Raw genomic sequence first — 13798 nt, 5'->3', positions numbered from 1 at the left:
ATTTATTATTTACTTTTTTTCTTTCTTTAAATGCTTATTTATTTTTAAGATAGGGAGAGAGTGTGTGAGGGGAAGAGAGAGGGGGAGAGAGAGAATCCCAAACAGGTTCTGTGCTGTCAGTGCAGAGCCTGATGCGGGGCTTGAACCCACAAACCATGAGGTCATGACCTGAGCCAAAATCAAGAGTCAGACACTTAATCCACTGAGTCATCCAGGTGCCCTGATAATTTATTATTTAGCCCTTCCAAGGATACTCCTACTTGAGGGGACTTGAACCTTAACAGTGATGGTATAAACTTAGTTTCCTCAAGTGCCTGTATGGAGGGGCTATAGTAACTATAAGGAACTATATTTTTCTGGCATATTCTGCCACTATTATGGGACCATTCAAAAAAGTCTCTTGCACATTTCTGGGAGTCTCCAGAAGGTGTCTTACAGGAGCTCCACTCATGCCCCAGACCTCTAGTCAGTATGGGGATGCTTCTGACTGTTTCTACTAAAACATCAGAGGGACCACTCCCCCCGACCTACACGTGTCCTCAGTGTTCCAAGCCCAAAATGATATCTTACCCTCCAATATCATAAAAATAATCACAGCCGGCCCTTGTGTAGCACTTATGTGCCTGGAACTTTGCTAAGTTCTTATATACATTTATTCTCCACAACAACCCTGTAGGGGAACTATCATCCTTACCCCTGTTTCACAAATGGGGGATTTGAGGCCCAGAGACATTATGTACTTTGACCAAGATCACACAGATAATGGAAGAGGCAAGATTCAAACTCAGGCAATCTGGCTCTATAGCTAGGTTTTTAACCAGTGCAAACAATGCCTCTTCAGACAGCTGCAGAAACTGCATTTTTAGTTTCCTCACAGCCTCCTTTCTCAGTGGGACTCAGTCTGAGGTAGACACTTGCCCTGCTGAGTTCTTCCCCTTCCTACGGCCCTCTGAATCTGTTTTTCAGGTAGGCCTAAAGGCCTGGCATTCCTTCCTTCCTTCCTTCAGCATTTTCAGTATTATTTACCAGGATGCTCCACAGACCATCTCCCCACAGCACCTCCCCACTGCTGCCCTGGGATCTAGGCCAGGGACAGAGATGGGCTTTGGTTTGCAGAAACCAGATGAACTTTTGGCAGCCTCTCTTATCTTGCCCTTTATGCAGTCAACTCATCTGATCATCCTAATGTTGGTTCTCATGGCAAGTGGAGTTATCCCATTAGGGCTAAAGGGATCATAGAATCCCGGGGTCAGAGGAATATGAAGGTTTAAGACCCATCCTCCCATTTTATATGAAATAAGACCCTGCAGGGGTGAAATACCTCACTCAAGTTCACAAAGCTCAAGTGGGCTAAAGCCATGACTAGAAACCAACCAGATTATTTCTGTTAATAACAACATCTAACATTCATTCAACACTACTGCTTGCTGGGTGCCAACACTAAACTCCATAAATGCATTATCTTGTTTAACTCAATGTTCCTATAACCTAGCTTTGTTCTGTATTTTTCAAATAAGAAACCAATTCTAAGAGACTAACTTGCTCAAGATCACATGGTTTGTAAGCTATAGGCCTGGGATTGAACCCAGGTCTGTCTTTAACTCTAAATTGTTGCTCTGAGCAAATCAGAAAATGCGAGATGCTGGCGAGGATGTGGAGAAACGGGCACCCTCCTACACTGTTGGTGGGAATGTAAACTGGTGCAGCCCCTCTGGAAAACAGTGTGGAGGTTCCTCAGGAAACTAACAATAGAACTCCCCTATGACCCAGCAATAGCACTGCTAGGAATTTACCCAAGGGATACAGAAATGCTGATGCATAGGAGCACATGTACCCCAATGTTCATAGCAGCACTCTCCACAATAGCTAAAACATGGAAAGAGCCTAAGTGTCCATCAACAGATGAATGGATCAAGAAGATGTGGTTTATCTATACCATGGAATACTACATGGCAATGAGAAACAATGAAATCTGGCCATGTGTAGCAACATGGATGGACCTTGAGGGTGTTATGCTGAGCGAAATAAGTCAGGCAGAGAAGGACAAATATCATATGTTTGCACATATAGGAGGATTAGGAGGAACTTGACGGAGGACCATGGGGGAGAAGAAGGGGGGAAATGGTGGGGGAAAGGGGGAGAGGCAAACCATGAGAGACTCTTGAATGCTGACAGAAACTGAGGACTGATGGATGTGGGGGGGGGAGGGGGGATGGGCATGGAGAGGGGCACTTGTGGGGATGAGCACTGGGTGTTATATGGAAACCAACTTGACAATAAACTATTTGTAAAAAAAAAAAATTGTTGCTCTGAATTATTACAATCTGTCAGGGAATCATAAGCATCCTTATTAAACTCTTACAAGGGGAGAGCAAGCCTGGTTGTTTATGTCTTGGTTGGAGCCAAGGCTCAGATATAATGGCACATGGAGACAGGCCACAATCCTACATTTCAGTCCCCTCCTACATTCCACAAAACCACATACTTTGGATGACAGGGATCCAGGGCCACCTGGGACAGAACACGAATCCGGTGTATGATTTGTATTCATCTATATGAAAGTTGGGGCTGGGGAAATGTAGGTTACAGGGAAAAAATCAGGGCATAGGGAGAGGAAAGCCACTGTAAGTGAGGAAAGATCACTGGTGGCCCTGGTTCTGGTGAAAGCCTGTACTGGGCCCATGCCTGGTGGCCAGACTGGACTGTGAGTGCTCAAAGAGGAGGGCTGAATGGCAAAGTTGAGAGAGGCTTCCCATTGAGGGGCTCAAGTGACTCCACCCCACAGAAGGAAGAAGGGAAGTCTTCTCTGTGGCTGAGAGGAGACCCTAGTGGTTTGTCATGTTGACCAGTTAGTGTTGACGGTGTCAAGAGGATAGAGTTCTGGAGAAGGCCAGTGGTGACAGCTGGCAGAATGGAGCCTTGGCTGTGAGTGGCTGGTGCAAGTGTCAGACAGCAGATGAGACCTCAGGAACTTGGAGGGCCTGCTCATCACCTGGCAGTGGGCAGGGCAAAGGGTTTCACTGAGTGGAGCACAAGGTCCCATTCTGATCCTTTGGGGACTGCAATCTAAGCTGTCTCTTTTTGCTGTACCTCTCAATAAGCATAAGGCCTCAAAATGCTCTGGGAAAATGCCTTCCTAAATATGTCTGTCTTTACACACCATCCTATGGGTTGCCCTAACCACTTAGCAAGAGGGTCTATATTCTCTCTAGATTTCAGAAAGATAAATCAGATGATGTGAACTCCATAGCAGGGCTGAATACCCAACTATAGTTTGCAAACTCTGGGTTAACAGGAATAAGGAGAAATGGTTCAGGAGGTGTGAGTTGGATCATGTCCCAGAAGCTCCCACACTAGAGGCTCGGGGGAGACTGGTTCCCCTTCACAGGTCATCAGTGCCCACACTTGAGATGACTTCTTTGGTGTAGGACCCAGACACACAGCTTTACTCACTTCTTCCCGTTCATTGTACATTAAATATTCTTGAACGTATTATTTCCATTACTACACGGAACAAAAGAGGTTACAGTGAGAAGTAAGTTTGCCTCCCACCTCACAGGCAACCACTATTGATTGGTACCATCCGCCCAACACTTTACAGTTTTAAACAATAATTTCCCAGAAATTATCTCATCAGATCCCAGTAATAGCTTCCTAAAATATGTTAGGCATAAGTTTTTATTGTCTCCTTTTACAAATTAGGAGTCCAGCTCAAAGAGGTTAGAACTTGCTCACTTATGCTTCTAGTAAATGGCAGAGCCAAGATTAAGACCCTGGTGGTCTGAGCCCACCTTCTGAATCCTTTGAATTACACCACACTACCTCCCTTAGTGAAAGAGTCTTGGGTTTTTAGAACTTGAAATCTGCCATAAATAGTTTGCCTTCTACAGAGAGAGACTTTTAGTTGGTCAGGAAACAGGAAAAACCTCATCATTTCTTAAGTATTTACATTCCAGAGTGAACTGTTCATTCTCTGCTTTGGGGCAGATTTACAAAGACACTTCTCTGTGTTTTTAGAGAATCCCACAATTAAAAAGCATTGGGGTGCTTTCAGGCGAGACCAAGGATCCTGTGTGGACTGGTTTCCTAGGGCCGCCATAATGAAGTACCACAGACTGGGTGGCTTAAATCAACAGAAACTTCTTCTCTCTGTTCTGGAGGCTCTGAGGGAGAATCTGTTCCAGGTCTCCAGGCCTCTCCTGCCTTCTGCTGCTTGTCAGCTCTCCTTTGGGATTCTTTGGTCTGTAGAAACATCACTCCAGTCTCTGCCTCTCATAGCCTTCTCTCGTGTGAGTGTGTGTGTGTGTGTGTGTGTGTGTGTGTGTGTATCTCTGTCTGTCTATCTGCCTGTCTGTCTTTGCTTGTCTCTGTTCTCCCTTTTAAAAAGACACCAGTCATTGGATTTAGGGCCCATTCTAATCCAGGCATGACCTCATCTTAACTAACTATATCCACAAAGACCGTATTCCCAAGTAAATTCACATTCTGAGGTTCTGTGTGGACATGAGTTTTGAGAGGATGCTTATACTTGAGTACACTATATCTTCCTGTTTTACTTAATAAATAGAATATGCTGAGTCCTGGAGGCAGGACAATTCTGCCCATCTTAAGGGAGGGAAAGGAAAGGGGAGAAAGACAAATGGAGGAGCTTACAGATTACTGCTAGCTGAAGTGAAGAAACAGCATGAGCTGGGCTGGGCTGGGGTTTGGCAGGGGGCAGTGTATCATTTTATCTGCAAGACGTTTGGGTCAAAATGCTTGTATTTTAGTGAACATGAGAATAAGAATAGGAGTGAGGTGGAGAGAAGAAAGAAGAGAGACCTGGCTTAGTCATAAGAATAATCTCTCTCCCTCCCCCAAAAGTAAATAGTTGAGACCAAGTCCTAGGCAGACAAAGAGGAGATAACAGCCAGTCAAACCTTAACACACACTGTAGGTTCTTTTTCTGCACTGAAAAAAAAAAAAAAAAAAGAACAAAAACCAAACCAACAAAAAGTAAATACTTGGGAATTAATTTAACTTGGAATAAATGATTTTTTTCAAAGAAAATTTTAACGTGGGAAGAGTAAAGGAAAACATGAGTTTTCTCATGAAAAGCTATACTTTTTTTTTAGTTAGTTAGTTTGTTTAGAGAGAGATTGAGAATCCCAAGCAGGCTCCATGCTGTCAGTACAGAGCCTGATGCGGGGCTCCAACTCACAAACCATGAGATCATGACCTGAGCCAAAGTCATATGCTTAACTGAGCCACCCAGGTGCCCCTGAAGAGCTATATATACTTTGATCTTGATTGTGAAGTCTAAATAAAGTTAAGATTACAATAGAAAATAAAGACATGATGAGCTGCACTGCAGGGTTTAACAAATAAATAGTAAAACTCATCTGGAGTATGAATGGGCAAAATATTTTTAAAAAAATGTTTTAGGGACTTAAAATAACCAGGCAGTTATCACTACAGTCTATCAGGGTAAAGACAAGAAAAATTGACTAGGGAAATATACTGCAAAAATAGATTGAAGTTATTTAAGAATTTTATGTAAGATGAAGAAGCATCAACACAATGCTATAAGAAAGAGTCATTATTAAACAAACATCATCTAAATAGTAAGACCTCAGCATGAATCAGAATGAGCTTATATCCACATTTTTCACCTCATGCACTACAATACATTTCAAATGGGTCATAAAAAGCCAGAGAAGGCGATGGAAAAGCAAAAGTGTTTCAACCGTGAGGAGGAGAAACCATTTTGACTATTGATGAAAGAGATATCAGGGACAGGGTGGATGGATTCCAATGTGTTTTTAAAGAGCCATTTGCGCCACTGAATGTAACAAAGCAAACACAAAAATGAAAGCCACAGAAGGAGGAGAAATCTATGCGGCAAATAAAGCTTTTTATACAAAATAACTAAGGAATTGATATAACTATAAATGGCCAGTATCCTGTTCCTTTTTTGATAAGTAGTCAAAGGAAGTGAGCAGATCATTTACACACCAAGCTCTACATAGAAAAATGTGCAGCCCCACTATATTTCTTGAGCTTGCAATTTGAGCAACTTGTGTATTGTTATACAACTCAATTTAAATGCTAAAACTTAATGTTCAATTATTCAAATTCTCTGGAGACTAATTTGGCAAAAATTACAAAGCAATTCCTATTCTTTGATTCCATAATCTTTCTTATAAAGAAATGTCTAAAGAAAATAATGTAAAAGAAAAAAAATCATTTCTACAAAGTTTCCATTGCAGTGTTATTTAACTGGGAAAACATTAGAAACCAACCACTTGCACAGTGACTTCTTTTTTTTTTTTTAATATTTTTATTTATTTCTAGGAGAGAGAGAGAGACAGCGCGAGCAGGGGAGGGTCAGAGAGAGAGGGAGACACAGACTCTGAAATAGGCTCCAGGCTCTGAGCTGGTAGTCAGCACAGAGCCCGATGCGGGGCTCGAACCCACGAACCGCGAGATCATGACCTAAGCAAAAGTCGGACGCTTCACCGACTAAGCCACCCAGGCACCCCTGCACAGTGACTTCTAAGTCAGTACTTTTCAAAGGGCGGGGGGTCTTATGACCCTTTAATCAGAATCCTCTGGGATGGTTGTAGAAAGGCAGATTCTTGGGTCACGCTTCAGACCTCATAAATCATAATCTCTGAAGGGGGCCTAGGAATATTTATTTTATCGGGCAGGCCAGATGACTCATAATTGCACTTATATTTGACAGCCACTATACTCTAAGCCACAGAGTGCATGGGGACATTTGGAGGACCAACCTGCGTTTGAAGCAACAGCCCCTATGCATGCACAGAAATGAAAAGAGAATAAATTATGAGGACTGCAGAGAGAATACCCAGCCCTGTGGGCAGCAAATCCATGTGTATGAGATGCCCACAGAGCAGTGACCACAAAACAGGACACAGTAACTAAGATCGCTGGGCACTCAACATGTTGTATTTTGTTCTATAAGTTGTTTTTAAACTCCATCGTGGTAATTTAATACAAGTTCTCATGCATTTGTCAAACTCCCAGGAGGTTCACATGAAGAGTTAACGGAACTGGATCTTTTTTTTTTTTTTTTTTTACTATTTCCCCCTTTTGTTTTTACATTTATTTATTTTGAGAAAGTGCGCACGCATGTGTAAGAGTATCCACACACACATACACACACACCTGTGTGTATGCTGGGGAGGGGAAGAGGGGCAGAGAGAGAGAGAGAGAGACAGGGAGAGAATCCCAAGCAGGCTCTGCACAGTGTGGACCCCAATGGCAGACTCAAATTCATGAACCATGAGATCATGACCTGAGCTGAAATCAAGAATCAGATGCTTAACTGGCTGAGCCATGCAGGCACCCTTGGAATACCAGATATTTAGGGTCCCTGCCTCAAGGTGTACTTGCCTGGATATCACCCCCTGCCTTTTTCCTCCCTTGGGCCCCCAGATCCTGGGTGATAACACATCTTTTCTGCCTTGGATTTGATCCAAGGCCTGGCATCCCATAAGCATCACCACACTATACCCTTGGTCATGTCTAGTGTTGGATCTGCTGTGTGGGCTGAGCGCATCAGGACATTTTTCTGACCACTCGTTTTTGCACCTAATTGAGAGCAGGGGGAAAGCTCAGAAGGCAGCATGGTGGAGACTGTTAAGTATCTTCTTTTCAGAATGAGGAGAGGAGACGGGTCTGATGGGGAGTGTTGCAAATCTCTGAACTTCTCTGGCTCCCAGAGGTTTTTTCCTTTCCTGTGGGCTGATCCCTGAGGTACAGAAATGCCACTGTGGCTCTGCTTCCCACAGAGGCCTCTTTCCTGGAACCTACAGACCCATTCTTGCCTGAAGCCTTGGGGCTTCTTGCCAGGATATGTGGATGTCACAAGATACTACTTTCCAGTCAAGGTTGGCCAGCCTCCCCCATGAAGGCTGGGCAAATGCCCAGGATGCCAGGCCAGTGGGCATCTGTGCAGGAAGGGAGAGTCTACTATGTACCACAGAGTAGCTGGGGGAGAGGAGGGTAGCCTGGCGACAACACGCCCCAGATTTCATTCTTGATGCTCTGCAGCCCTGAGGGAGAATCTAAACTCTTCGTCTCAAACCAGCACATCAGTTCCCTGGCCCTGAAATACCAAGTTTCGCCACTTCCTGGCTACTGACCACTTCCCGCTGTGAGTGGTACCCAGTCTTTAACAGCCTCTCACAGTCCAGCAGAGGAGCGCCCCCTTTCCCTAAGTGAGACCAAGCTGGGGAAAAGGTTCCCTCAGGACACCAGAGTAGGTGCTTGGGAGCGGTCACTCCTCCCAGCCTCCATCTGCCATCCCATTCTCTCACTGCTACCTTCCGACCTTGTGTAAACCCTTCTCATGAGGTCAGAAACTGGCTCAGAGCAGATTCAGCACTTTCCCAGCCTCCTGTGTGGTGACCTACCCTCTGGAGGAAGAGAGCAGAGGGGCAGAAGTGGGATGGGAGAGACACTGGGCTGGGATCCCGTTGTGACCTGTGGAAGAGACCTTTCATCTTTCATCCAATAGTATTTCTTTCTTTTTTTTTTTTTTTTAAGTTTTATTTATTTCTAGGAGAGAGAGAGAGAGAGAGAGACAGCGCGAGCAGGGGAGGGTCAGAGAGAGGGAGTCACAGACTGAAACAGGCTCCAGGCTCTGAGCTGTTAGTCAGCACAGAGCCCGATGTGGGGCTCGAACCCACGAACCGCGAGATCATGACCTAAGCGAAAGTCGGACGCTTAACCGACTAAGCCACCCAGGCGCCCCGTCCAATAGTATTTCTTAAGTGCCAACTATGTGCCAAATGCTGTGCTAGGAAGCTACAACCACGAAAAGACAGATAGGACCCTGCCCTCATGGACATTACAGTCCAGCTAACAAGGTAAAAAATAGGCAGAGTCATGGAATGACATATTTATAATGAGTGCTCAAAGGAAATGGCACTGTGATAGAAAATAAAGTAAAATCCTGCTTCCAATAAGATGGTCAGGGAAGGCCTCTTTGGGTCTGGGTGACAGGAAGCAGTTGACAGAATAGCACAAGGCTGAGGGATCAGCAGGTACAAAGGTCCTGCAGTGGAGAAGAGCTTGGTCTGTTCTAGGAACCACAGACTCACTGGAGTTAGGGTTCGGTGAGTGAAGGCAAGACCTGTGGCCTGAGATGGTTAGAGGGGTTGCAGGGACCAGACCAGTCAGTTCTAACTTTGGGGATTTTTATTTTTGTCTGAGGAGAATGGCAAATTGTTGAAGATCTTTAAGCAAGGGACCCTTTGTGGCTTACATTTTCAAGCATCACTGTGGCTGCAGGTCTTCGGGGCAGGAGTGGGAGAAAGGAGAGCCTTTAGGAATGCCTGACGTGTCCAAATGGAAGAGGGAGCTGCTTGGAGTTGCTGATGGAGTCGAGAGAGAGGTGGGGATTTGGAGATGTATTTGGAAGGTTGGACCCAGAGGACTTGCTGATGGGCTAGAGTAGGGGGTGGGGAGGGGTCAGGCTGAATCTCTGACTTCCAGTGTGAGCCGCCCAGTGCTGGGTGGTGCCATTTACTAAGGTGGGGGAGGCTGGTAGGGTCGGGGACAAGGAGTGGCCAGTGGGAACAGGACAAGGCCTTCAGGCCTGTCCTGACTCCAAAGTCAAGGAAGTTACCGTCTCCTGTTCCTTCCCAGCCTCTCAAGTAAGGCCTGTTACCCAGTTTTACTCGTTGAGCCCAGTGAATCAAGGGTCGGGGCTGAGAGATAACACCAAAGAGTCCATTTGCCATCTGTGTTCTGCATTCAGTCTAACGCTCCTCCCAGCCCAGGATGAAACGCTGTCCCAGAGATCTCCCCAAGGCCACTTTGAGCCATCCTGGCAAAGCTCCCAGGGCAGGATGCTCTGTCCCCAAGATACTTTGTCCCATCCCTAATCTCCTCTTGAGCCTTCCCTCCTTTTCGCAGAAGGCCTTTCCAGGGCCTCCCCCGGGTCTCTGTGCCTGTGTCCTTAGATAACAATCACGCCTATTTCATAAGGTTGTTGTGAAATGGGAGTTAGCTTTTTAAACACAAAATAAGCGAAGTGTTTAGAGTTGTGTCAGGAATAGACTCTTGGCCATATTTTAGTAGTAGCAGCAGTAGTAGTAGGTTTTCATCAGTATGTGTGCTTTAGGGGGGAATGTCTCCTTATTACAGTAGACACTTCTATTTTCTCAGCTGTGGAAGGAGGAAAGAATAGCTAAGGGCTAGGCTACTGACAAGTCACGGACTGACAATTTTGAAAGAAGGTGCAGAGCTGAAAGATTAATGCTACCATATTGGAGCTTGAAGACGGACCCAAGAGTTCACAAAACGTAAAAGTACCCAAACCTCAGGCACCAGAGCAGCACCAGTGCACAATGATGTTTTCTCCAGTCTAGGAAATATGGAGAAAAAATACAAATGATACAGTGGGTTTTCCTTAAAATCTAGCTTAAGTCCGTTTTCTAATTTGGAGATGTTGTCCTTCACACTTTCAATATTAAAATATTCTTTCTTTATAAAATGTTAGTGATAGTAAAAAGTTAGTGATCTTCTTACAAATGGAGAAACTAAGTCCACCGGTGAGGAGTGACTTGCCCAGGTCATAAGCAGGGTTTGTGACAGAGCCCCTGCTCCTTCCAGTCTAATGCTCTCTTCACAGGACTCTTCCATGGCTCTTTAAGGGCTCTTTCACTTGCCAGTGCCTGAAACTAAACTCAAACTGTCTTCAGCAAAAGGGAAATTCAAGACGAATTTCAACCAGGAAAAAAAGAGAAATAGTCTTGGCAGGAAAACACTTTATATGCTCATTAGACACCTGGAAGTAGATGCCATTGCCACCAGCCTCCCCGCTGTGGTTCAAAACCCATCAGCTGGCTCCCCCAGTCTTGTCCTTATTTCCCACCCCAGCCCTTCCTGTGCACACACCCCCACACACCCCACACATACCCCCCAAACCCTACCACACATACCCCATACACACACACACACACACACACCCCACCCATCCATCACCCACACATTACTTGCATCCATGCACCACCCCACACATACCACACATGCACATCACACACCACACATATACCCCACATACCACACAAACACATACTACATGCACATATACATCACACCACACACACACCACGCACATACCATACTAACACACCACATACATACATACCACACATACACATGCACCACACAAACACACACACTACATGCACATGCACACCATACCACACACACCACACAACATACCACAAATACATACACACATAGCACATCACACACACACACACAACACCACACAAACAATAATACATGCACATACACACCATACAAACACACACTACATGCACATACATGCACCACACATACCACACACACCATATATACACACACCACACAAACACACTACATACACATGTAAACCATACCACACATACCACACACCACAAACACCATAAACACCTATACATGCTACACACATACACAAACCACACAGACACTATGCACATATACACACCATGCTACACATACCATACCATATACTACTCACAAACATAGCACACACATACATACCACACAGATCAGACACACATTGCCCACGTACACATACCCCACATACAAACTACAAACATACACCACATAAACATATACACCATTCACCACACACATACACAAACCACACATACATACACCATACCTACAATATACTACATCCACATACATACACCACACTTACACATACACACATGCCACACCATGTATACACACATTACACCACATACACACACTCCACACATACACACCCAGTATACCACATATATACACACATCACACACATACCACATACAAACCATACAAGCCATACCACACACACCACACCTCATATCACTCACACATTTACACACATACCACACACAAACATGCCATGCCGCATATATAGCACATATACACTACATGCACATACGCAGTGCACACATATACATACCACATACATTCACACACACCACACATACCACACTATACCTACATCCACACCCCACCCCACATACACACACCCCACATACAAACATATACCATATAAACACACCACACATTTGTTTATGCCACTTAAACACACCACATCATACACACACACCATACCACACACACACACCATACCACACACCCCCACCCCACACACATACACATATACCACACCACACTCATTCTACGTAGACTCCTTAAGATCCATTCTTGGACACATTGCATACCCACTCAACCCTTCTCTCAGGACACACCAGCCAGAAGTTTCTAATCCATTCCCCATCCAACCCATCTCACTTGTTCCTCAGGGTCAGAGCTACCTCCCCAGCCAAGGCCATCAGAACACTGTCCCTAGCAGGCTTTCAACCATGATTTATTAGCTGGGTGATTATGGGAAGCATCTGCATTTTCTTTATTGCATTAGTGATGATCACACATCCAGAGAACTAAAAATAAACAGCACAAGATCTGACTTATTTGAAGTGGGGTCAATGTTTATTTTCTCAAAGATTGAACTTCCTTGATATGGATGTTAAGTTATATTAAATGGGCCTTAGGTACATGGACCGTGGTCTCTGATTTAAGTATATAGGTGGGTAGGATTTGCGATGACGATCTTAGCTGCAAAATCTCTGTCTCTCTCCCTTTGTCTCTCTCTGGATGATGCTTAGGAGATGGAAGACACACCCAGCAGATCTCCCAGTTTGCCATGTTGCTGCTCTGATTCTCCCTTGACACGCCAAGAAAATAGGCACCCTTCTCTAGGCTTTACTTTCTCCGTCTGGAAAATGGGCAGATGGAATTGAAGGCAGGAAAGACAGCAGAATATTGATCCTAACTTTTGTAGTATCATTAGTCTCTGACAAAGAGCCTCAGATCTGGCCATTCTCTCTCTCTCTCTTTTTTGTTTTTTTGCCTTTCTCTCTAATCCACTTTTCTTCAAGTAGGGGACCAGTATTCCAGGACTGATGGAGCTATGGGATAAAAATGGAGCATCACCTTTTATGCAAATATTTAGGGTGAAAATAAATATAATATGGAGTAGAATGCAAAATTTGGGTGACATTTATGATTTTTTTAAGTTTGTTTATTTTGTAAGAGAGAGAGAGGGTGAACAAGGGAGGGACAAGGAGAGAAGGAGACAGGAAATTCCAAGCAAGCTCCATGCTGTCTGTGCAGAGCCTGATGCAGGACTCGATCTCACAATGGTGAGATCATGATCTGAGCCAAAATCAAGAGTTGGTGCTTAACTGCCACCCAGGCACCCCTTGGATGACATTTTAAAATAAAAAATTAAACAGCCACTAGCTGAATTACAATACAAGTTGAGCTCCCACCCTTGCAAGGTGTCTACTGTTAAAGTGAAGGCATTGACTGAGAAAGAATGGAATCCTATAAACTGGAATGGGGATATGTAAGAAGACCCTGATGAAGCTGGGGATGTTAAGGCCCTAAATTCTGAAGAGTCTTCTTTGCCAGAGGAAGCAGCCTCCCACCTCCAGTAGTAACTTTTGCCTCTCATCTGAGGGGACTAACCTTGCATGACCTGAAGAAACTGTAATGTCCTCCCCTGAGGCATTTGCCATGCAAGACAATACTGATTCTCCTCAGGACTCACCTCCATCACCTCTCTGCTTCTAGACCTACAACTAGACTCAAGTCCTTAACGATGAGCTTTAAAGACCCATGAGGAGGTGTGCTATACTCCAAAAGGACTATTTGAATTTTCTAATTTATACAGACAGAAATCTGGGGAATGTTTGTGCAAATGAATCTTGGGAGT

Source organism: Crocuta crocuta, unplaced genomic scaffold (genome assembly GCF_008692635.1).
Source record: "Crocuta crocuta isolate KB4526 unplaced genomic scaffold, BGI_CrCroc_1.0 scaffold55, whole genome shotgun sequence".
NCBI classification, from domain to species: Eukaryota; Metazoa; Chordata; class Mammalia; order Carnivora; family Hyaenidae; genus Crocuta; species Crocuta crocuta.
Note: the sequence above shows the minus strand (reverse complement) of the source record.